Source organism: Oryctolagus cuniculus, chromosome 10 (assembly GCF_051225735.1).
Source record: "Oryctolagus cuniculus isolate XC-2025 breed Fujian yellow rabbit chromosome 10, ASM5122573v1, whole genome shotgun sequence".
NCBI lineage: Eukaryota > Metazoa > Chordata > Mammalia > Lagomorpha > Leporidae > Oryctolagus > Oryctolagus cuniculus.
The window spans coordinates 101,105,902-101,131,325 of NC_142876.1; the positions used below are offsets into that span (position 1 = coordinate 101,105,902).

At 48.3% G+C, this 25,424-nt stretch overlaps 1 protein-coding gene across 14 annotated transcripts in view; it reads right to left on the reverse strand.

Annotated features, from left to right (window-relative positions):
• The window catches only part of DAG1 (dystroglycan 1), a 79,382-nt gene that overhangs the window by 39,586 nt on the left and 14,372 nt on the right, over window positions 1-25,424 (reverse strand). The window contains exon 3 of one of the 14 annotated variants that reach the window (XM_089304881.1): window positions 18,029-18,125. The gene's annotated coding sequence lies outside the window, so the exon portion shown is untranslated. 14 annotated transcript variants of the gene reach the window in all.

The following is a 25,424-nucleotide window of genomic DNA, read 5'->3' on the forward strand; positions in this document are numbered from 1 at the left end:
TATGCCTCTCAAGTAAATAAATAAATCTTTTAAAAAAAAAAAAAGAAGAAGAAGAAGAAGAAGAATACCTGAGCAGGGGGCCAGGGGATCTCCACCAGGTTCCTGACCAGCAATTCCCCAACAATCAAAGGACTTGCTGGGGTGGGTGCCCAGGAACCCCAAGACCCTGAGACTTCCTGCAGGGATGTACCTGTGCCCAAAGGAAGCAGAGTTAACTGGGGTGGCAAGTCCCCCACATCTGCCAATAGCTGGACCAATGCTTGCCCACTACCTCACCTGGCAATGCTCAAGTGAAGAGCAGAAGTTACAAAATCGTATCTTCACTAATGCCTAAAAGGTGGTGTCCTTTGTGAACTAAAATATGTAAAAGCTGCCCTAGAGTTAAGTCCATAGAAAGGCTCCTAGGTCAGTCACTGCAAAGCACTGTACAGGGACCGGCAAGGACCCAGGCACTAAGGTTCAGCAGGAAAGGAACCTCTGGCCCCTCTTGTCACCAGTACCAGTACCAATCCCTACATGGATACACGTGGCAACACAGTCATCGGTGGAGGCCAGGGAACCATGCATGAAGCCCAGGCCCTTAGGACCCACTCTGTCCAGATGGCCCAAAGCCCCTGGCAAACAGAAAGCACTCCCCAGGAACCCTAGCTCCTGGAGAGAGCCAACTCCATTTCTCTCAGGCTGTCTCCCCAAACCTATCCAGTGATGGTGAACTCAAGAGGCTCAGGTCACTCATGCTCTCCACTCAGCAAATGCCAGAAACAAATCCGTATGTGGCACAAACTCAACCGCAATACATTTCATGTTTCCTCATATATAAAAAAAAAAAACTCACAATGAATCAAACTTTCAGATATCCAAACCTCACAATTTTGGAAGAACAGCTTTCTACTGGTTTTTACTCTCCAAGAATGAAGGAAAAGTGAGAGTCAACCCATTATTCACCACACAAAATAAAGCACAGGTAGCCCACCCCACCAAACCCAGGAACCTGGAACTCCCCAACTGTTATGCTACCAAAAAAGAGTACTTACACTGTCAAACTGCTACTGTGCACCACAGCAATTACATTTAAGGAAGATAAAATTTTTATTTTAAAGCTAAATTAAAATAAATTCCATGTTCCTGATTTAAATGGTTTTAGAAAAAGTAAAAAAGCAGACACACCTTAACTAAAACAACCATTTTAGGTTCTATGTGGCACATACTCTTAGAAGTTAAATATTAACTGCCAGTCTAACATTAATACAAAAAATTTTACAGGGTTAACCAGCTTAAAACAGCTTAATCTGATTGATGACCAAGAGGATGTGCTCAACACAATGGAAACAATGATATAATGTCACTGTTTATTTGGGTTCCAAATACCAACAAACTGCTCCCAGTTAAAAACAGGCCTTTTTCACTCTTTGACATCAGGTGAGCAAAGTCTTAAATAAAGTCACCAGTGAGGACTCCAGATAGCAGCCTCATGCCCTGTGGGGCAAGCACAGGAGACTCCGCCAGGGAGCACGAGGACTCCACAGGGTCGGGGTCACACACACAGTGAGAGATTTAAAGGAAAAACAAGAGAAACAAGGACCACCTCTGAGAAGCAACCAGAGCATAGCAGTCCATCAGGCAACAGCTACTCTGAACATTTCTCTCAGGTGGGAAATCCTTGCAAATTCTCACACATCACAGACACCAAGCAGAGATCCACAAAGGGCAGTGGTTTCTGCTGCTGGTGGTGGTTTGGGCTTTTCCAACAAAGGCAGTAAAGTGAAGGAGGATTAATAGAGGGGGATAAATTCACCCAGGTGCAACCGCCTCAAGAGAAAGGAAAGAAAAACAAGGCTCAAACCCCGGGGATGAATAGCCTTTCTCCACTGGACCATGGCTTTTAACCTGAGTAGATTTTTAACAGTTTATGTGATGAGGCTCACTGAAAAACAGTTCCCTCCACACCTCACTGAACTCTACATGCTGCTGTAAAACATTACTCACTGCTAAACAGTACACCTCAAACTTAAGATGGTCATTTTTTAAAATTTATTTTCACTTGTTTGAAAGGCAGAGAGAGAGTAGGTGAGACAGAAAGGAATCTCCCATCCTCTGGTTTACTCCCCAGATGTCCACATCAGCAGGAGCTGGACTAGGCTGAAGCCAGGAGCCCAGTAACATCCAGGTCTCCCATGAGGACGGCAGGATCCATTAGTTGATCCCGCCTCTCAGGATAGCATTAGCAGGAAGCTGGAACAAAAGCAAAGACAAGATTCAACCCAGGCACAAAGATATGCAATGCAGGCATATCAAGTAGCAACTTAATCCACTGTGCCAAAAACGTCCACCCCAAGATGGTAAATTTTATATTATGCTTTTTACAAGTAAACAAAATTGTGTGGGGCCAGCTTTGTGGTGTAGTGAGTAAAGCCATCTCCTGAGACTCCACATAACATATGGATGCTGGTTTGTGTCCCAGCTGCCCCACTTCCAACCCAGCTCCCTGCTAATGTGCCTGGGGAAACAGCGGAAGACGGCCCAAGTGCTTGAGCCCCTGCCACCCCCGAGGAAGACCCAGCTGAAGCTCCTGGCTTCGGCCTCGCCCAGCCTCTGCCATTGTGGCGAGAGAGAGAGAGAGAGAGGTTAAACTGAGCCCAAAGACAAGGACTAAGGACTGCTCCTATAATCCATTCAGTCACAGCAGGTCAATGGGGAAGTGGAGTGGCAATGGAGAATGAAAGGTGTGCGGCCAGTCTCAGCAGAATCCAAGTGGGAAAGAATGAATGACCACATCTTCAGGTCCTTCTGAAACCAAAAGAACCCAATGAAAGCAAACTATAATTATCCCAAGGCAGCCTAATAATTAATATTTACTGAGTACCTACCCTATGCTAGGTGTGAAGCTTCAGATGTTATGCATACCAGTCCCTCCAAACTTCATACAAAAGTATTCAATTAAGATTTAAGTACATTACTAAATCATAAAACACACTGGGAATAAACTAAGTGCTCACATTAATAATCAGACATTTTCAAGAAAGTGCTTCCTAGAGGGGCCGGCGCCGCGGCTCAATAGGCTAATCCTCCGCCTGCGGTGCCGGCATCCCATATGGGCGCCGGTTCTAGCCCCGGATGCTCCTCTTCCCATCCAGCTCTCTGCTGTGGCCTGGGAAAGCAATGGAAGATGACCCAAGGCCTTGGGCTCCTGTACCCGCGTGGGAGACCTGGCTCGGCAGGGGAGACCTGGATCAGCACAGCTCCAGCCGTTGTGGCCATCCAGGGAGTGAACCAGCAGATGGAAGACCTCTCTCCCTCTCTCTCCCTCTCACTGTCTGTAACTCTACCTCTCAAATAAATAAATAAAATCTTAAAAAAAAATTTAAAAAAAAAAAAAAAAAAAGAAAGTGCTTCCTAGAAACTCAAAGTTGCCTTCCCACTCGCCAAGCCAGCCCAACTAGGTACAAAGGTACAATGTGGGGCTAGTCACTGGGGACAGGCTGGACAACAAAGGCTGCCCTGGGGGGAAAGGAGCAGGGGCTCAGTGCAGGGTCTTACCAGCATTTACTCTGCTGCTGTCCCCCAGCAGATGCCTGCCACCAAGCAGGTACTCAGCAGACATCGCCTTGGGAAAAGCTTCCAACTCCCCAAAATGCTTCACCGCACATGAAGGCAATCACCACATGATTTCATCACTTACTTTTTTTTTTTTTTAAAGATTGTATTTATTTGGGAGTTACAGAGAGAGGTAGAGACAGAGAGGTCTTCCATCGACTGGTTCACTCCCCAGATGGCCACAACAGCCAGAGCTGTGCCAATACTAAGCCAGGAACCAGGAGCTTCTTCAGGGTCTCCGGGTCTCCCACATGGATGCAGGGACCCAAGGACTTGGGCCATTTTCTATTGCTATCCCAAGCCATAGCAGAAAGCTGGATCGAAGTGAAGCAGCCGGGACTAGAACCGGCGACATCATATGGGATGCTGGTGCTTCAGGGCAGGGCTTTTAACCTGCTGAGACACAGTGCCAGCCCCCAATTTTTTTTTTTAAGATTTGTTTATGTATTTGAAAGTCACAGTTACACAGAGAGAAAAGGAGAGGCGGGGGTGTGGGGTGGGAGTAGAGGGGGAGGCAGGCCTTCTATCAACTGGCTCACTCCCCAATTGGCTGCAACAGCCAGAGCTGCACCGATCCAAAGCCAGGAGCTTCTTCCCAGTCCTTGACACGGGTGCAAGGGCCCAAGGACTTGGGCCATCCTCTACTGCTTTCCCAGGCCATAGCAGAGCTGGATCAGAAATGGAGCAGCTGAGACTAGAACCAGTGCCCATAAGGGATGCTGGCACTGCAGGCGGTAGCTTTACTCACTATGCCACAGTGCCAGCCCCTTCACACTTTCAAGTTGCAACTTCTGATTTTTTTTCCATTCCACTACAAAAGATTAAAAATAGTGCCACAGTTCAAAACAAATATGCTGATCTGATTTCAATGAATTAAGCTGGAGAAAAGTGGGCCCACTTGTGGTCTTCCTAACTATAACTAGTTCATCAGACTCTAAACCAGGGGAGATGAGCTGTCAGGGAGGATCTGGCCACCCCTGGCTTCCTGCTCAGGACTCCCTTCTGCGGCCCTGACTACCAGCCACCCTGAGCGCAGGCTTCTGGGTGTCCAAGCCCCGGGTGACTGTGATTGTTCCAGGTTCACTGAAAGATGCTGTGGGGAGCAATCCGGACTGGACTGAGTTACTGGAATTAAGACTTATTCTATGCATCTGCTCTCCCACAGTATGGCGCTGGGAGAGAAGTAAACAGCTTCCGCACAGCTGCCTCCAGTTCAACCAATTAACTGTAGGACTTGCTACTGATTGGAGGAGGGCAGCGTACTCGGCGTGTGGGCAGCCGAGTTGGGATTGGCGGAGGAGGACTATAAAGGAGGAGAGAGACGGCATGCACCGGGAACATCTAAGGGGAACATCTATGGGGAACATCTAAGGGGAACATCTGAGGGAACACCTGTGCAGCCCCTGAGAAGAGCTGGCCGGCGGTGTGCCGCTCCCCTGCGGAAGTGGGGAATGTGGCCAGGGGGAACTGCCCTTCCACGGAGGTGGAAGGGATAGTAGCCAACCCGGGAAGAACCAGCAGCAAATCCGGGGAGGGCCGAGCAGACGAAAGAACAGCGCAGGGTCCTGTGTCGTTCCTCCACGAAGAGGGGGAGCGACATAATGGTGCCGTGACTCGGATATGAAGCCTAGGCAGGGCTTAGTGTTGCTCCTCCACGAAGAGGGGGAGCGACAGATGCCACTGTATCGAGTTTTTATCTAAGCAAATTCATCAACTCTCAGTGTGTGAAGCTGCGGGTTTTTAGCTGCATTCTTGTTTTTGGCCACATTCCTCAGGCTCTACCACTAGGAACATTTCATTCATGCCAGAAATTGCCAGATCAACACACCTTGTTTACAAAAGGACAAAACTTGCACCTACTCCCTTTGCTGAGTTTTTCCTGCTAGCAGAATTCCTTCCTCCCACAGATGACTAATTTGCCTTTTACCTGCTCCAGTCCTGCCACAGCTGCCAGTTCTGAATGATCACAAACTTCTGTTGCAGTGCAGACTCAGAAGCCCTGCTGTGCAAAGCTAGGGCCACTCTAAGACTAGCTAGTGAGGTGGTGGGCCAGACCAACCATGAGCAGGACAGGGATGCCCTCCAGGCCTGACTTCAGAACCAGGCTTTCGTAGTTGGTTCCTAGGCCAGACCCTGCCAGCTGCATTATTGCTACCCCCTCCCTCTGACCCCAGCAGATGACAGTACACACATACAGAGAAGTGTATCCAGTTCAGGCATCTCCATACCAAGACCCAAAAGGGGCTGGTGCTGTGGCATAGTAGGTTAAGCCTCCGCCTGCAGTGCTGGTATCCCATATGGGCACTGGTTCAAGTCCCAGCTGTTCCACTTCCGATCCAGCTCTCTGCTACGACCTGGGAAAGCAGCAGAAGGTGGCCCAAGTCCTTGGACCCCTGCATCCATGTGGGAGACCAGGAAAAAGCTCCTGGCTCCTAGCTTCAGATCGGCTCAGCTTTAGCCATTGCGGCCATTTGGGGAATGAACCAGAGGGTGGAAGACACTTTCCTCTCTGTCTCTGCTTTTTGAATTAAAAAAATAAATATTTAAAAGAAAAAGAGTGAAGGAGAGAGAAAAAAAGAAAGCAAGCAGACAAAGAGATCTTCCAGCCGGCGCCACGGCTCACTTGGCTAATCCTCCGCCTGCGGCGCCGGCACCCCAGATTCTGTCCTGGTCGCTCCTCTTCCAGTCCAGCTCTCTGCTGTGGCCAGGGAGTGCAGTGGAGGATGGCTCAGGTCCTTGGGCCCTGCACCCGCATGGGAGACCAGGAGAAGTACCTGGCTCCTGGCTTCGGATCAGCGCGGTGTGCCGGCTGCAGCGGCCATCGGTGAGTGAACCAACGGAAAAGGAAGACCTTTCTCTCTTTCTCTCACTGTCCACTCTGCCTGTCCAAAAAAAAAAAAAAAAAAAAAAGAGAGAGAGAGAGAGAGATCTTCTATCTTATCCCAGCCACCCACCTAAGAAATCCAGATGGAATTCTAGGCTCCTGGCTTCAACCTGGCCCAGCCCTAGCTGTTGTGGGCACTGTATCCCTATACCTATGCTGATGTCATTGACTGGGGTCATAGATCCTAACCCACTCACTGTACTCTGCTACACAGAATGGAAGGCAGCCTGCATGGTTGGGAGCTCTGGCCACATGTAGAACAGGTCCTGAAGGAACCGAAAGCGGGTGCAGCTCAGAATCAGAAGGGCAAGGACTTGCTCCCCATCCACACTCCTGAGCAGTCCAGTCCTCCCCAGGGCAGAGACTCCTGAAACACCCACAAATCCCAAATCTTCCACAAAGTTTTTCCCGGATGTTCTGGCTCCCTGCACAGCACATGTGCTCAGAGGCAGCACTGGTGCCACGCGCGGAACACCCCTGAGCAGTACTGGGTCTGCTCTCCCTCCTGCTCCCAACCCCGGTCCCGCCGACATGCCCAATTCAGCACCAATCACCCTGTACTCAGGGTACAGGGCCTCCTCTTCTTTGTGCCATCCTCACTGGATGGCACAAAGGAAATATCACAAGTATTTTCCAAGTGAAGTTTCTTCAACCCCCCTCTCCAGGTCTCGGCCAACTACATGACACTCCCTTAGGAAGCACGCCCAGCTGAGTCCTATTATCTGACACCTTTCCTTCTTCATTCAGTTCTCAGAAGAGTGACAACAGGGCAGACTGGATTTGTGCACAGTCTAATGGTGGCACAGGGTGGTCACAAGTCAGACCCAGCCTTTCCATGACACCAGACCCCACATGTGGAGAATCACATCGAAGACCACCAGCAACACAGCTTCTAGGGACACTACACCATTATCTCAAAGCCCTGACAACAGTACACATAGCACTGTCTCACAGAAAGGGTGTCAGGCAGCCAGCAAGTCACCAGAGCAGGGGTCCCTGGTGCTGATATTCAGGCGTATCCTTTCTTCTTAAAATCAACTCAGTAGTTCCAATTATTTCTCACCAATTAAGGAGAAATAAAATATTTATAAGGCAGGCAGGGCCTGCTTTTATTTCATTTCTAAAATCTACCTTATTCTGCTAATACCATGTGCTTGCTCTTTTACTTCGAATAAAACTTAGACTTCGTTATTCAACTGCAACATGATTAACTGAGTACAAAATCAGATTGTTTTTTAAAGATTTATTTATTTATTTGAAGGGCAGGGTTACAGAGAAAGAGAGAGGAAAAGAGATCTTCCATCCACCAGTTCACTGCCCAAATGGTCACAACATCTGGAGCTATGCTGATCCGAAGCCAGGAGCTTCTTCCAAGTCTTCCACATGGGTGCAGGGGTCCAAGTGTTTGGGCCATCCTCCACTGATTTCCCAGGGCATGAGCAGGGAGCTGGATGGGAAGTGGAGTAGCCAGGACTCAAACCAGCACCCATATGGAATGCCGGTGCCCACTTTACCCACTTCAAGACAGAGCCAGCCCCAAAATCAGATTTATTTTAAAAAGACTTTCAGTAAATAAACATGTACCATGTACCCTTATCTCAGTTTCTAAACACCACTCCAACTAAACTAAAAGGAAACTGATGCCAGCTAGGGCAAAGGAACTTGAAATTTTGCTGTGCCAAAAAAATCAGAAGTGATCAAACCATGAGGAATATACCTCAAATGAACAATCTGCTCACTCACCAAATCTGAGACAATCTGGGCATCAAAATAAGTGATGACAGAAATGAGTTACAGCACATTAAATACGTTACCAGGATGAATTAATATGTAAGTAAACCAAACAATATCTAAGGTAGGCGAGGAGAAAGCTCTCCCATGGGGTGGGCATTCTGGCCCAGCGGCTTTAGCCACCACTTGATACTGATTGGAATGCCAGTCTGAGTGCTGGCTACTCCGCTTCCAAGGCTACTCCTGCTAACCCATCTGGGAGGACGCAGATAATGGTTCAGGTTCTTGGGTTCCTCCCAATTCCTGGCTTTGGCTACTGCAGCCATGGAAGAGTGCCCCAGTAGAGGGAAGATCTGTCTCTTCATCTATCACTCTGCCTTTCAAATAAACATATCAATGTTTTTAAAAAATGGTTCTTCCTTCGAGTAAGATGACAACTGATACAGAAGGAATGATGGACTTAGAAGAATCGCTAGATGCATAAAGTAGAAGCTTTGTGCTGGGGGGTGGGTGGGGTAGGCAGTGAAAACTGGTTAAGTCAGCTCTTTTATTAGGTGAAAGCTGGTTTAGTCCCAGCTACTCTGCTTTGGACTCAGCTCCCTATTAATACCCCTGGGACAGCAACAGAAGATGGTCCCAGTACTTGGGCCCCTGCCACCCACATGGGAGGTCTGGTTTGAGTTCCTAGCTCCTGGCTTCACCCTGGACCAGCCCTGGCTGTTGTGATCATTTGGTGAGCGAACCAGCAGATGGAAGATCGATCAACCTGTCTTTCAAATAAACACATTTTTCTTTTTTATTTTAAAAATTATTTACTTTTTTAAAGTTTTATTTAAGTTAAATAAACAAACTTTAAAATTTTTTTTTTTTTTTTTTTGACAGGCAGAGTGGACAGTGAGAGAGAGAGACAGAGAGGAAGGTCTTCCTTTGCCGTTGGTTCACCCTCCAATGGCCGCCGTGGCCAGTGCACCGCACTGATCCGAAGGCAGGAACCAGGTGCTTATCCTGGTCTCCCATGCGGTGCAGGGCCCAAGTACTTGGGCCATCCTCCACTGCACTCCCAGGCCACAGCAGAGAGCTGGCCTAGAAGAGGGGCAACTGGGACAGAATCCAGTGCCCCGACCAGGACTAGAACCCGGTGTGCTGGCGCTGCAAGGCGGAGGATTAGCCTAGTGAGCCACGGCGCCAGCCAAACTTTAAAAATTTAAAGGAAGTTTGGTATGGAACAGGATTATTTTATATAAGCTCAAGTGCCTGCTCCTCCCATGACACTTACTAACTGCAAAAGGAAAAACAGCAACTGCACAGGAGGACACTGCCAGGAACCTCCTTCTTGGGAGCTGATTATCAGGACAAACTAGTGCCTTGTGCCCACCCAAGTGGAGATATCAGCTCAGGAAATGTGAATATGGATTGTAGATTAAAGTATTAGACCAAGACCAAATTTCCTGATTTGTTGATTGCTACAGTGTGATTACGTGAGACAATGTTCTTACTCTTACGAAATGCACAACAATTTAGGAGTAAAGGAGCATGACACCTGCCAATTACTAACATGGCTCAGGAAAAAAATGGATAAATAGAAAACAGAAAGGATCGGTGCTGTGGCATAGTGGGTAAAGCTGCCACCTGCAGTGCCGGCATCCCATACTGGCACCAGTTCAAATCCCAGCTGTTCCACTTCCATGCTATTATACCTGGGAAAGCAGCAAAGGATCACCCAAGCACTTGGGCCCTTGCACCCACATGGGAGACCTCGAAGCAGCTCCTGGCTTCAGCCTGGCCCGGCCCTGGTCATTGCAGCCATTTGAGGAGTGTGCTAACAGATGGAAGATTGTGATCGCACTTGCTCTCTCTGCCTCTAACTCTTTCAAATAAATTTAAAAAAAAAAAATCACAAAACAAACAAGACAAAATGTAAACAAATGCTCAATCTAGGTAAAGAGCATTTGGGAATTCTCTGAATTACTCTTGTAACGTTTCTCTAAAATTTGAAGTTATACAAAAATGTTTTAAAGTTACAAAAATGTATGCCACATGAAATAGGAAAAAAAAAAAAAAAAACTAAGTGGTAACAGGGAAGAACACAGGGCATGGTCCAACCCAGGACCTCAGGACCTCCCTGGCTATTTATCAACAGCTGTGAAGTGCAGTCAGCAGGTGAGCTCTGTAAGCTGTGACGGCCCACGGGACCCTCACCCCACCACTCGCCTCACACCCAGTGCTTCCTCTGGCCCACGGGACCCTCACCCCACCACTCGCCTCACACCCAGTGCTTCCTCCGGCCCACGGGACCCTCACCCCACCACTCGCCTCACACCCAGTGCTTCCTCCACCAGGGCCCCAGCTTCCAAGCACCACACCCCCAGACGGCAAGATTCAAAACAGACCACATCTACACTTAGGAGGGGATGTCAGGATATTTTAAAAAGCATTTCTTCCAGAAACACTACGGATACAAAATATACTCCCACAAAAGGGGGGGTGGATTTTGTTTGTTTTAAAAGTGACTGGGTTATAATGGAAGAAAATGTTACACTGGGACTTGAAATTACTACATTGAGCTATGTTTGCTTAAGATTAAAAATAGGTTCATCTTCCCTTCCCAGGAGCCTTCCTCCCAGAGGAAATCAAACCAGACCAGATCATCACAAAACTCAGGACTCACAGCTAAAGGCAGGATCAGGGCAGGCAGCACGCAGTGTCTGCTGGAAACAGATTCCCTACTGTCGATTCAAGTCAGCCTCACGAGCACACCATCAGCTGTCTGGTCCTCCCTTTCTGACTTAATGCAATAAAGCTCACAGGGAGACAAAACAAAGCCCAATGATAAAAGAAAACAAAGGGAAAAAAAATAAGAAAAAAAAAGCTCAACAACGCACTAAGGCACAAGTGAAATGCAGCTCTCCTTCCCAGCCCACAGGGAGTGGCTATATCTCTCCAGTCATCCTCTACAAACGACACATTTAATGTAAATCTTTTTTTTATGAATTTTCTTTTCCTCTTCTTTTAAAGATTTATTTATTTGAAAGACAGAGTTATAGAGAGAGGTAGAGACAGAAAGAGAGGTCTTCCATCCACTGGCTCACTCCCCAGATGGCCGCAACGGCCAGAGCTGCACTGATCTGAAGCCAGGAACCAGGAGCCTCCTCTGGGTCTCTCTTGTGGATGCAGGGGCCCAAGCACTTGGCCCATCTTCTACTGCTTTCCCAGGCCACAGCAGAGAGCTGGATCAGAAGTGGAGCAGCCAGGACTCAAACCAGCACTCATTTGGGATGCCGGTGCTTCAGGCCTGGGCTTTAACCTGTTGCGTCACAGTACCGACCCTTAAGGTAAATCTTTAAACACATACACAGGTACAACTCTTTTTATTTCAATTCTTAAAGCTCAAATGAAACTGCACACTTCCGTAACTGTTCCTTTTTTTAAATTTACTAGAACTGGGAGACCTCGGCCCAGGTGGGTAGGTCCTCTCCTCACCACCCCGCCGGGTGTGCACATGAAGCGTCTAAGCACCCTGCGTGTTTTGCTGCATGTTTTGCTCTAAGGATGCTCTCTCTCACACTTTCCCATGCATTCATCTGTAAACACATCTGAGGATAAAATCCTAGATGTGGAGTTGCTGGGTTCAAGGATGTGCACATTGGAATAGACAGACACTGGCAAATCACTCTGCAATTTACACTCCCTCCTATGAAGAAGTGAGTGCCTTTTCCCTTATTTGCAGTAACACTGAGATACTGGTAAACGCTTTCATTCATAACATGAGGTAGAAGAGGAAGGAAAAAAGGTAAAGCAGGTTGAAACAGCATGAAATAGCAGTTTTCCCTTCCTGCATTGTTTAATTAATGTGCAGGTGGGCAGCAGGTGTCATAAATTCAAGTTAGGAGTGACAGTAGTTAATAGTTAGCCAGCATGAGAATATGGGAGGAGACCATCTAAATGACGAATGAATCAAAACATGGTGCTATGTTTTTCTTGTCAAACTTGACTACCTCAGAGGAAAATTGCTACCAAGAATTTATGGGCTAATTACTCCCAATAATAAGGAACCGCTGGGGCTCTTTCCTCCTGTTACTGCATCCCTGTGTGGTCTCCTCTGAGCCAGTCCTCCGGATCAAGACTCCCTCCTGGGCCAGACCCAGAAGAATTTGGCTCAGGGCAGTGGGAAGACAAACACAAGTACAGAGTGGAAGGAGGACAAGAGAGGGAGATCAGACAAGGTTTTTGAGCTCTCAAGTATAATCTTTATGCTGTAGTTTCAATGTTCTGAAAAATATTAGCCTTTTCTAAATCATATTTCCAAATCTAAGTTTATTACCTTTCGTCTTTCAAGACAAGGTCTGGGAAGAACGCTAGGACCCAGCAGTTCCAGAAGTGAACCCCCCAGGCTCTTGAGTCACTAAGGAAAGCAACCCTCTGTCCCAGGCCAGAGCACCCACCTGGGACAGCCAGTGGTGCCTAAGCACAGAGGAAGTACCACCAGCTCACTTCCATTTCTTATCTTTCCCTCAGCTCAGACTAACTGTACACATGCACAACTAACCCAAGAGAAACTGGTGCCCACAACAGTGACTGACACTCCCAAATCCAAAAAGACCTGCCCAACTCTACACCATTTTTGTTCCTTGTGCAAACACTGCCTGGAAGGACCACGTGAGGTCCGCACCTTGACCGGGATCAGCAGTGAACAACTCTGGGAGCCATCAGTCCTCAACCACAAGGACCACACTGTGAAAAACCAGGACCAGAGGAAGAGCATGAAGCTGTCAGCAGATGTGTGGATACATTATTTTTTTTTTTTTACAGATACGGATGAAATAACAGATACCACAGTATCTGTTCAAAATAACACGAGGCAAGGAAGTGGTTACAAGTCTGAATAGCGCAGGACTGACCACATGTTGACACTTGTTGGGACTGGAACGTAGGATTCATTGTACTAGTCTGTCTTTGAACGTATTTCAAATTCTCCATAATAAAAAGTCCAAGAGCCAGCATTTTAGCCTAGCAGTTAAGATACCCACACACTACATGGAGTCTCTGGGTTCAGGTCCCAGCTCCAGGTCCTGACTCTAGCTTCCTGCTCATGTGCACCCTGGGAGGTGGCAGACAATGGCTCAAGTACTTTGGCTGCTCCCACAGGAGAGACCTGGATTGAGTTCCCAGCTGCCTGTTTCAGCCCAGGCAGCTATTACAGACGTTTGGGGAGTGAATCAGTGGATGGCAGTATTTGCTCTCTCTTTGCCTCTGAAGTTTAAAACAAACAACAAAGGTTCAGAAGCAGACTATGAGGAGAGAATTATGGCACAGTGAGTTAAGCCACTGTTTATGATGCCAGCATCCCACATGGGGACCAGTTCAAATGCTCTACTTTTTTTTTGAAAGGTATAGTTACAGAGCGAGAGGGGGAGAGACAGATCTTTCATTCACTGGTTCACTCCCCAAATGGATTCAACGGCCAAGGCTGGACCAGGCCCAAGCCAGGAGCCTGATCCAGGTCTCCCATGTAGATGCAAGGGCCCCAGCAGTTAGGCTGGCCTTCACTGCTTTTCCAGGCACAAAAGCAGGAGCTGGATTATCGAAAGAGCAGCCAGGACTCAAACACACCCATATGGGATGTTGACATCATAGGCAATGGCTTAAATCACTGAGTCATATGCCTTTTTTTTTTTTTTTTTTTTTTTTTTTTGGACCGGCAGAGTGGACAGTGAAAGAGACAGACAGAAAGAAAGGTCTTCCTTTTCCGCTGGTTCACTCTCTAATGGCTGCTGCGGCAGGCACACTACGCTGATCCAAAGCCAGGAGCCAGGTGCTTCTCCTGGTCTCCAATGCAGGTGCAGGGCCCAAAGACCTGGGCCATCCTCCACTGCACTCCCAGGCCACAGCAAGAGAGCTGCACTGGAAGAGGAGCAACCGGGACTAGAACCCGGTGTGCCAGCACCACAAGCAAAGGATTAGCCTATTGAGCCGCAGCGCAGGCCTCTTGCTGTATTCTTAATCTAAACCTTTTTAAAATTTTCAGGCAGCAGATTAACTCACTATGCCACAATGCTGCCTTCAAAGCCAGAGTTAAGAGAGGGAAGGAGAGGCAGAGAGATCTTCCACCCGCTGGTTCACTCCCCAAAAGGCCACAATAGCTAGGGCTGAGCCAGGCTAAAGCCAGGAGCTTCTTCTAGGTCTCCCAAATGGGTGCAGGGACCCAAGCATTTGGGCCATCTTCTGCTGCTTTCCCAGGCACATTAGCAGGGAGCTGGATCAGTAGAACAGCAGGGACTCAAATCAGCACCTATATAGGATGCCAGTGTCACAAGCGGCAGCTTTACTTGCTACACCACAACACCAGGCCCCCTGCTCCAATTCTGACCCAGCTCCCTGCTAATGCACCTGGGAAAGCAGTGGAAGATGGCCCAAGGACTTGGACTCCTGCCGCCCATGTAGAAAACCTGCATGGAATTCATGTTCCTGGCTTCAGCCTGGCCCAGCACCACCAATTGCAGCCATTTGGGGAATGAACCAGCAAATAGAAGAATACAAGAAGCATAGAAACAAAACTTCCAATAATGAAAATATCAAATATATTCAACAATCTCCTGTTAAGTATCTACCCAAAAGACACAATCAAGATCAGTTTTATTCATGACAGTCAAAAACTGAAAACAATCTAAATGACCAGCAGCAGGAAAAACACTAAACTGTGGTATATTCATATGTAGAATACCACAAAGCAACAAATGAGAACAAGCTGCAACACAAAACCACACGGAGGAACTTCAGAGAAGACAAACACAAGAACACATACACACCTATGATTCCACTTACATAAAGGTCAAGAACAGTAAAAGTGAGCCAAAGGACGAAAGTCAGAAAAGTGGTTACTTTTAGGAAGATGTTGATTGGGGAAAGACATGATGGAAACTTCCAGAAATACTGAGTGGTATTCACATACATAAAAATACATAAAGCTGTGCATTTATGTTTTACGTATTTTACTAGATAAAAATGCTTCCATTTATTTATTTGACAAGCAGATGGGAGCATACACTCCCATCTGCTGGTTCACTCCTCAAATGTCAAAATGGTCCCAAGCCAGCCTGGAAGTAAGCCAGGAGCTGAGAATTCAATCCAGGTCTCCCCGTATGGGTGGCAGGAGCCCAATTACTTGACTCATTACTGCTGTCTCCCAGGATCTGCATTAGTTTCAAGAAGGCAGAATCAGATGCCAAAGCCTGATATCAAAGCCAGGAACTCCTATGTAAGACAGGGGCATTTTTTTTTTAAGATTTATTTTATTTATGAAAGATAGATTTACAGAGCGAGGTAGAGCCAGAGAGCGAGAGAGCGAGAGAGCCAGAGAGCGAGAGCCTTCCATCCACTGGTTCATCCCCCAAATGACCACAACGGCCAGAGCTGAGCTGATCCAAAGGCAGGAGCCAGGAGGTTCTTCTGGGTCTCCCACGCAGGTACAGGGGTCCAAGGACTTGGGCCATCTTCTACTGCTTTCCCAGGCCATAGCAGAGAGCTGGATCGGAAGTGGAGCAGCCAGGACTTGAACTGGCGCCCAAATGGGAGGCCAGCAACTGCAGGCTGTGGCTTTAACCTGCTGCGCCACAGCACCAGCCCCTACAGGGGCAACTTAACTGCTAAACACCTACCCCATCAATTTTTAAAAACAGTGGGGCTGGTGTTACAGCTCAGTAGATTAAGCCAGCAACTTGGGATGCTCACATCTCATACCGGGGTGCTGGTTCAAGTCCTGGAAACTCCACTTCTGATCCAGCTTCTGCTAATACATCCTGGGAGGCAGCAGATGATAGATAGCACAAGTGCTTGGATCCCTGCGCCCGAAGTAGGAGATCCAGATTGAATTTTTTTTAATGATTTATTTATTTGAAGGACAGAGTTACAGAGAGGGAGGTAGAGACAGAGAGAGAGGTCTTCCATCCGCTGGTTCACTCCCTAGATGGCCACAACGGCCAGAGCTGCACCCATCTGAAGCCAGAGCTTCTTCCAGGTCTCCCACACAGGTGCAGAGGCCCAAAGACCTGGGCCATCTCCCACCACTTTCCCAGGTCATAGCAGAGAGCTGGATCGGAAGGGAAGCAGCCAGGCCTAGAACCGGCGCCCATATGGGATGCCAGCCTCAGGCCAGGGCTTTAATCCGCTGTGCCACAGCACCGGCCACAGATTAAATTTTAAGCTCCTAGCTTCAGACTAGCCTAGCTCATGCTATTGTGGGTATCAACCAGCAGATGGAGATCACTCTCTCTCTGTCATCATGTCTTTAAAGTAGATGAAAAATAAATACATTAAAGAGGGAGAGGAGGCAGGCAGTGCACTGTAGGCTGGCAATGCAGGTAAAGCCGCAACCTGCAGTGCCAGCATCCCTTATGGGCACCAGTTCAAGTCCTGGCTGTTCCACTTCCAATCCAGCTCTCTGCTATGCCCTGGGAAAGCAGCAGAAGATGGCCCAAGTGCTTGGGCCCCTGCACCCATGTGGTAGACCAGGAAGAAGCTCCTGACTCCCAGCTTCAGATCATCTGCCCAGCTCTGGCTTCTGGTGCCATTTGGGGAATGAACCAACAAACAGAAGACATCTTTATTTCTCTCTCTGCCTCTCTGTAACTCTGCCTTTCGAATAATAAATCAATCTTTAAAAAAAAAAAAGTGACAATAAAATCAAACACTACTGAAGCCAGCGCTGTGGCGCAATGGGTTAAAGCCCTTATCTGCAGTGCAAACATAACATATGGGTGCCGGTTCAAGTCCCAGCTGCTCCACTTCCCATCCAGCTCCCTAGTAATGTGCCTGCAAAAGCAGTGGAAGATGGCCCAAGCCCTTGGGCCACTGCATTCACATGGGAGACACGGAAGAAGCTGCTGGCTCCGGGGCTCTGGATCGGCTCAGCTCTGGCCGTGGTGGCCATTTGGGGAATGAACCAGAGATGGAGGACCTGTCTCTTTGTCTCTCCCTCTCTCTATAACTCTTTCAAATAAATAAATCTTAAAAAAAAAAAAAAAACTACAAAGTTACTAGGACATCCACTGAAAAATATTTATATTAGCAGATTTTCAAAGCCCCAAGAATAAGAAAACTCAGCCTCTGGCCCAGGATAATTTTGTTTGGTACATGAAATATGCCTGTCACCCACAGACACCTGAGCTGAAGGCAAGGACTCCCTCCAAGGGAGCTGCCAGCTGATCACAAATACCAGAGGAGCCCACACCAGAAATCACATTAGCTGCTCCTTCAACATCTCAACAAGTAGCCATGGTTGTGGTCTCGACCTCACCTTATTTTAGTAATTTCATTTTTAAACTTGGTGGTATAAATCTCTCATCCAAGAGACTCAGCCCTCCCCTCGCTGCCCAGCCTGCTGCTGGCAGCCTGATCCCCCCTCCTACAGGCAGCTCCCGAGCAGTGCCCCGCAGCCGCTCCAGCCCTCCCTCCATCGCAGCCCACACCTCCCAGACTCTGGAATTCCTTGCATTCCCTAAAGGACAACTCCAGAAAAACTGGATTCAAAACAAGGAAGCGAAGCTTAAGTCTACCACCTCAGTCCTAAGCAACCTTGGTAGATACACAAAATGCAAAAATCTAAACTTACTTGGGTTCAAAGTTATTTAAATATTAAACAAATGCAATGTTACCTGCATGAACTAACAGCAAAACAGACAGCATAGGCTCACTTACGTGTCTCAGCCTGGAAGGCAAGTCTCTGTACCTAGAAGTTGTGACCAGCAGGTGAGGCCATGAACACAGCTCAGAGCCCTGCCGTCTCCACCTTTCACCCAGCCTGTGAGGCCTGACAGCACAAACCTGAGGCAACACCAGGTTCCAGCTGCTCTCGTGTCTCCACTTCCCTACAGCTGGGGCTATCCTCTGTATGGAGATGCAGGAAAATCCTTTAAAACAGCTATCAAACACAGAAAAAGGTTGTAAACAGAAAAGCTGTCAGGACTAACCTCTCATTTCATAGAAGGGGAAACCTAGGCTTCCTTAGTTCCCTGATGGTGAGCAACCCCGCAGTTTGAGAACCCAGCTCCTACTCCTCAACTCTGCTCCAATCAGAGCACTACATGGACAAATGGGGAAAGGAAGAGAGGAAATGGAAAAGAGCAAACACTGTGGAGAACAGACAAGTGAAATGCAGGGAGGCTCCGAGACAGGGGAGAAGAGCAATGTGCAAGGAGAGAGCCTGGGAAGGGAGCCGGCTTCCTGCCATCCACGCAACAGATCTGCACCAAGTTCCCAGCTCCCCACCGCTTCAGCCCAGCCTAGCCCTGCCTGGCCACTGGGGGCTTCTGGGAGGTCAATCAGACAACCTCTTGGTCTTTCTAAATCTCTCAATTAAATTAATAAATTTTTCTAAAAGTCAGGTAGGGAGTCATCTTCGGAAGGGAGGTAGGAAAGAACTCTAATAGGTGCAGCAAAGTCTATTTTCGGACTTTATAATTCACCACACTATATTTTTGTTCTCTTATTTTCTCTACCTTTTACACTTATGAAGTTTTTTAAAAGTTTAAAAATGTATTTTAAAAATAAGATGACATAAGGCCGGCGCCGTGGCTCAATAGGCTAATCCTCCACCTTGCGGCGCCGGCACACCGGGTTCTAGTCCCGGTTGGGGCGCCGGATTCTGTCCCGGTTGCCCCTCTTCCAGGCCAGCTCTCTGCTATGGCCAGGGAGTGCAGTGGAGGATGGCCCAGGTGCTTGGGCCCTGCACCCCATGGGAGACCAGGAGAAGCACCTGGATCCTGGCTCCTGCCATCGGATCAGCGCGGTGCGCCGGCTGCAGCGGCGGCCATTGGAGGGTGAACCAACGGCAAAAGGAAGACCTTTCTCTCTGTCTCTCTCTCTCTAACTCTGCCTGTCAAAAAAAAAAAAAAAAAAAAAAAAAAAAAAGATGACATAAACATAAAACCATACATCCCTGAAAGAGCTGAGACACTTTATAAAGGAAGGGAGCCAAATGCTGAAAGGTGAGTAGAGGTGGTCCCCCAGGCAGCCGGGCAGGCACCTTCCTAATCCTACATTTCAGCTTCAGGAAACCCCTAAAGGCCATTCACTCAGGTCCCACCCTCCAAAAACCAGCTGTTATCCAGCTGATGCTGTGACCACTACCCTGGCTCTTTTAGCCTTCTCTCAGTTGGTTCCCAGGGAGGGAGTAAAGGGCTATTTTGCTTGTTTAATTTTTATTTAGTCCGCAGGCAGAAAGAGAGACCCTCCACAGCAGATTTTCCCGATGCCCACAGACTGAGGGGTTTTAACCTGCTACCCTGGCAAAATCAACCAGAACAGCCTCTCAGGCTCCAGTCTCTGGCCTGGGCTAGTCTGAACACACAGCCTTCACTTCCGCTCAGAAGCTGGCTCCATCTGCTCTGTGCAATTCCATCCTCAGAGGGCTGGGTGGAATCCGTGCCCATCTCCCAGCCCTTCTGCTAGTCCATGAGGACCCTACCCCACTCACTGTCCCAAGACAATAACCTCTGGCCTCCTACTTCCTCTGAGTGATGGGGATTCAGAGGACAAACTAAGCCAAGTTCTTCCACTGTGAGTTATCTTCTCGTTCCCCTGCCCAAGGTTTAGTCTCTCTAATTCTCCAGCCCAATCTCTCTCTAGAGCTTCCCCATTATCCCTCGAAGGCCTACCTAGCTTTTCCCGAATTACCACCACAGCAAGGGGGCCTCTGCAATCCACTCTGGCTCACCCTTGAAATCCCATCTCATCAGCCCTATGAAGGCCCTATGTCAAGGGCACATAATGGTTCAACAGGTCACACACATCTGTGTGTGCCCAAATGACAGCCTTTTTTTTTTTTTTAAAGATGTATTTATTTGCTTGAAACAGTTATGGGGTGAGGGGAGGGGGTAACTTCCACCTGCTGGTTCATTCCCCAGATGGTCGCACAGCAACCAAGGCTGGACCAAGCCAAAGCCAGGAGCCTCTTCCAGGTTTCCTACAAGGGTGCAGGCGTCCAAACACTTGAGCCATCTTTTCCCAGGCTACTAGCAGGGAGCCAGATGGGAAATGGAGCAGCCTGCACACAAACCAGCACCAATACGGGATGCTAGCATTACAAGCAGCAGCTTTACCTGCTATACCACAACACTGGTCCCTCAGCTTGACTATGAAAAAAACAATCTAAAAAAACTGCTTGCCAGCTCCTCTAAGGTCCTCTCTCTCTTCTCTCACATTACCCTCTGAGGTAGGTCCACCTTCCCAGTCCACCTTACAACACAGGCATCAGAGGCCCTCCAAGACTGTTTGTGGTCACCTGTCAGGGGCAGGAAGCATCTCCACATCCCATGCTCTTCTAAAAACTAACACCCGAGGAGAAATAATCTTCACTTCTCCCTCTTCTGCCTGGTGAGGGAGGAACAGAGCACATACCCATCTCATCCACCTCCAGACCCATCACCAGAAGCTAGCACAGTACCAGGACGTGACAGACTCAAAAACCACCTCCTGCGGTGGGCGCTGTGGTGCAGCAGGTTAAACCACCACTTGGGGATGCCTGTATCCGAGTCCAAGCTACTCTGTGCTTCCAATCCAGCTTCCTGCTAGGCACCTGGGAGCAGGTGCTGGCCTAAATGCTGGGGGTCCTGCCACCTGTGTGGAAGACTTACGAGTTCCTGGCAGGACCCTGGTCGGTCTGGCCCAGTCTTGGTTGTTGCAGGCATTTGGAGAGTGAAACCAGTGGATGGACAGATCAGTCTGTCATTCTTTCAACTAAATAAATGTTTAAAAAAATAAAGGGGCCGGCACTGGGGTACAGCGGGTAAAGCCACCACCTGCAGTGCCAGAATCTCACATGGGCACAGGTTCGAATCCTGGCTGATCCACTTTAAATCCAGCTCTCTGCTATGGCTTGGGAAAATAGTAGAAGATGGCCCAAGTATTTGGGCTCCTGAACCCATGTGCGAGACCTGAAGAAGTTCCTGGCTCCTGGCTTCAGAACAGCTAAGCTGCATGGGAAGTGGAGCAGCCAGGACTCGAACAGGCGCCCATATGGGATGCCGGCACTGCAGGCAGCAACTCTACCTGCTATGCCACAGCTCCGGCCCCCAAAACAAAACTTTCTAACTATATGAGGTGACAGATGTTAGCTTGATTGTGTTAATCACCTCACAATGTATATGAGCATCAGAACATGATGTATACCTTAAATACACACAATTTCTATTTGCCAATTATACCTCAATAAAGCTGGGGAGTGGCGTTATCACCTACAGAATGAGTGAATGAGTAACTAAAAGGCTGCATAAACGTGACTTGCCCAGTGGGAACCGGCTGACGGGCCCGCCACTGTCCACAGGCTAGACTGTCACACATGGCTACTTGATGGTACTTAATCTTAAACTCTTCCTAGATCAAATTCCTCCTTTCTTTAATCTTTTCCAACTACAAACACAGATTCATTAAGTGAGCTAGCATGTATAAACACCTAGGAAAATACCTGACTATGAATAAACACTTTAAAATGTATACACAGAGCAGGCATTCAGCCCAATGGTTAAGACGCCAGACAGAATACCTGTGTCCCGTATCAGAGCACCTGGATCTGATAACGGGCTCTAGCTCAAGTAATTGGGTCCCTGCCACCAAGCAGGAGACCAAGATTGAGTTCCCAGCTTCAAACCACCCCAGCCATTGCAGGCACCTGTGGAGTGAACCAGCAGGTGGGAGCTCATTCTCTCTCCCTCTTTACTTCTCAAATAAATAAATAAATAAATAAACAAACAGAATGCAAAAAACGTAAATCCAGGCACCCATTATCTCTTAAGGCTGTGACATTTGTTTGGATACACACAAACGCACTAGGATACAACACACTAGATACCAGCGGACTAAGGAACACAGTATGAGTATGTCCATCACAGAGCAGCCTGCTTGCTCCTCCACAGGAACGAGTCTGGGCTTCTGTGCCTGCAGTAGAAATGCACTTGCAGACCGGCGCTGTGGCACAGCAAGTAAAGCTGCCGCCTGCAGTGCTGGCATCCCATATGGGCCCCAGTTTGAGTCCCGGCTGCTCCTCTTCCAATCCAGCTCTCTGCTATGGCCTGGGAAAGCAGTAGAAGATGGCCCAAGTCCTTGGGACCCTGCACCACGTGGAAGACCCGGAAGAAGCTCCTGGTTTTCAATCAGCACAGCTCCAGCCATTGCGGCCAGTTGGGGAGTGAACCAGCAGATGGAAGACCTCTCTCTCTCTGTGCCTCATCTCCTCTCTGTATAACTCCAACTTTCAAATTAATAAATAAATCTTGAAAAAAAAAAAAAGCCACCGTGTGCAATGCTGGCATCCCATATAGGCACCAGTTCCAGACCCAGCTGCTCTACTCCCGACCCTGCACCCATGTGGGAGACCCAGAAGCAGCTCCTGGCTTCGGATCGGCACAGCTCCAGCCATTGTGGCCATCTCAGGAGTGAATCAGAGGATGGAAGACCGCTCTCTGCCTCTGCCTCTGCCTCTCTGTAGCTCTGCCTTTGAAATAAATAAATCTTTAAAAAAGAAAAGAAAGAAATGGGCTTGCCTCCACACAGGGCTTCACCTGCTTCTAATCAGATCCTCATGAGCTCCTGTCCAGGGCCTCCTCTCTGCAGCTGCCCCAGCACCACTCCAGGGCTCCCCTCCAGCCTAGGAGAGGATTAAGAGTGAGCATTTGGGCTCTACTTTCAGAGTCAGCTGCCCTCTGGCAGTATACTTATCTTCTTATCTGATAACAGCCAGCAGCTCTGCTCTTACCTGCCTGACACACAGGCCAGAGATTACAGTCTCTACTATCTGGAAATCACCCGCAGCCTTCTCTGCTCAGAACCCAGAACTCAACAACCCCAACAGGAAACAGCACAGATGATGCTTTCGTCACATGGAGGCTGAAACCTATTTTTGGCTAAGGCTGGACACTGGTGCCTGTACCCTGGTCTTCTCACACCCTGGGCCTCACTAACACATTTGATCCATTTTTCCCTCAAGAAGTCAGGAAGCTCCAAACTGCTCATGTTTCCAGGGAATATGTTGACTTCTACACAAAGTTCATACATTCAACACTACAAATTCAACCTATTAACTTAAAACAATCTTCAAAATTTCCTATTTTAAATAATTCCAGGGGCCACCGATGTAGCATGGCAGGTTAAGCCACCACATGTAGCGCTGCTATCCCATATGGGCACCGGTTCAAGTCCTAGCTACTCCATTTCCAATCCAGCTCCCTGCTAATGCACCTGGGAAAGCAGTAGAGGATGGACCAATTGCTTGGGCCCCTGCATTCATGTGGGAGAACAGGAATAAGCTCCTGGCTCCTGGCTCCAGCCTGCCTACTGTGGCCATCTGGGGAGTGAACCAGCAGATTGAAGACTTCTCTTTCCCTCTCTCTCTCTTTTTCTCTATGGAAGACTTCTCTCCCTCTCCCTCCCTTCCTCCCTCTCCTTTCCTTCTCTCTCTCTCCCTTCTAGTTCTGCCTTTCAAGTAAATAATATAAACCTTTAAAAAAATCAGAGTTATACAGCTCATAATTACATGTTCCAGATACAGAATCTGCTGTTGCCCAACACACAAGCAGAAAGTCAGTTATAAAGGTCACCCAGCCACAAAGTCACATGGGTGAAAAACAGTGAGCACACTTGGTTAATCCTCTGCCTGCGGCGCCAGCATCCCATATGGGTGCCGGGTTCTAGTCCCGGTTACTCCTCTTTCAGTCCAGCTCTCTGCTGTGGCCCGGGAGGGCAGTGGAGGATGGCCCAAGTGCTTGGGCGCCTGCACCCGCTTGGGAGACCAGGAATAAGCACCTGGCTCCTGGCTTTGGATCGGCGCAGTGCGCCGGCCGCAGCAGCCAGTTGGGGGGGGGGGGGTGAACCAACGGAAAAGGAAGACCTTTCTCTCTATGTCCACTCTGCCTGTCAAAAAAAAAAAAAAAAATTATGGTCCTTCACTCATTTTTTTTAAAGAATTATTTTATTTATTTGATTAACCAATTTTTTTTCTAATGAGGAAGTAGCAAACTATCATCTCAAGAACTACCGTTTTTTTTTTCTTTTTTGACAGAGTTAGAGAGAAAGAAGCAGAGACAGAGAAAGGTCTTCCTTCTGTTGGTTCACGTCCCAAATGGCCAGTATGGCCAGAGCTACGCTGATCCGAAGCCAGGAGCCAGGTGCTGCCTCCTGGTCTCCCATGTGGGTGCAGTGCCCAAGCACTTGGACCATCCTCCATTGCCCTTCCGGGCCACAGCAGAGAGCTGGACTGGAAGAGGAGCAACCGGGACTAGAACCCGGGGCCCATATGGGATGCCGGTGCAGCAGAAAGAGGATTATATTTTATTCATTTGAAAGAGTTACAGAAAGAGGTAGAGACAGAGAGGTCTTTCATTTGCTGGTTCACTCCCAAGACGGCCACAACGGCCAGAGCTGTGCCGATCCGAAGCCAGGAGCCAGGAGCTTCTTCCAGGTCTCCCACTTGGGCGCAGGAGCCCAAGGACTAGGGCCTTCTACTGTCTTCCCAGGCCACAGCAGAGAGCTAGATCAAAGAGGAGCAGCCACAGCTAGAACCGGTGCCCATATGGGATGCCAGTACTTTAACCCACTGCACCACAGCGCTGGTCCCCCTTTACTCATCTTGACAGATCACACACAAGACAGCAAGATGCCACATCACTCAGAACTTCAGTCAAGCTAGGGCTCCTTGGGAGGTACCGCTAGGCTCATGTCTAGATTTTGCTTTTTCTTTCTATAAGGTATTTGGTACATATAACCTATTTTGTATGTAATTATAAAATGTAACAAACACACTCTGAATCCATCACTCAAGAAAAGAAATACGTCCAGTTTCTATCAGATCCACACCAGAATGAAAAAGGGCAGGCAACAAGCAGTCATTCTGGAGCATTGCCAGGCCCTGCACAGGGTGCAGCAGCAGCAGTCATTTTTTCCTCGGTTACTATAGGAAAGATACCTATCCCAATTTTATTGAGGCAGAAAAGTCAAAGGGCCACAGTAGGATGAGATGGTCCCAGGGCACTCAGCACCTCTGGCAGATTCCTTCCCCAGGCCCAAGTTTCTAGTGCTCAGCAGTCAGTGTTTTCATTGTCCAATGTAATTATACCCGTGCCGAAAGTGTTGCCTATCTTGCCAAAAGGCAAGGGTCTTTAGTAGGTAACAGTGCATACCCTAGGAAGTAATGGCTAAAAATACCATAGTACAACCAGGCCCTATCAAA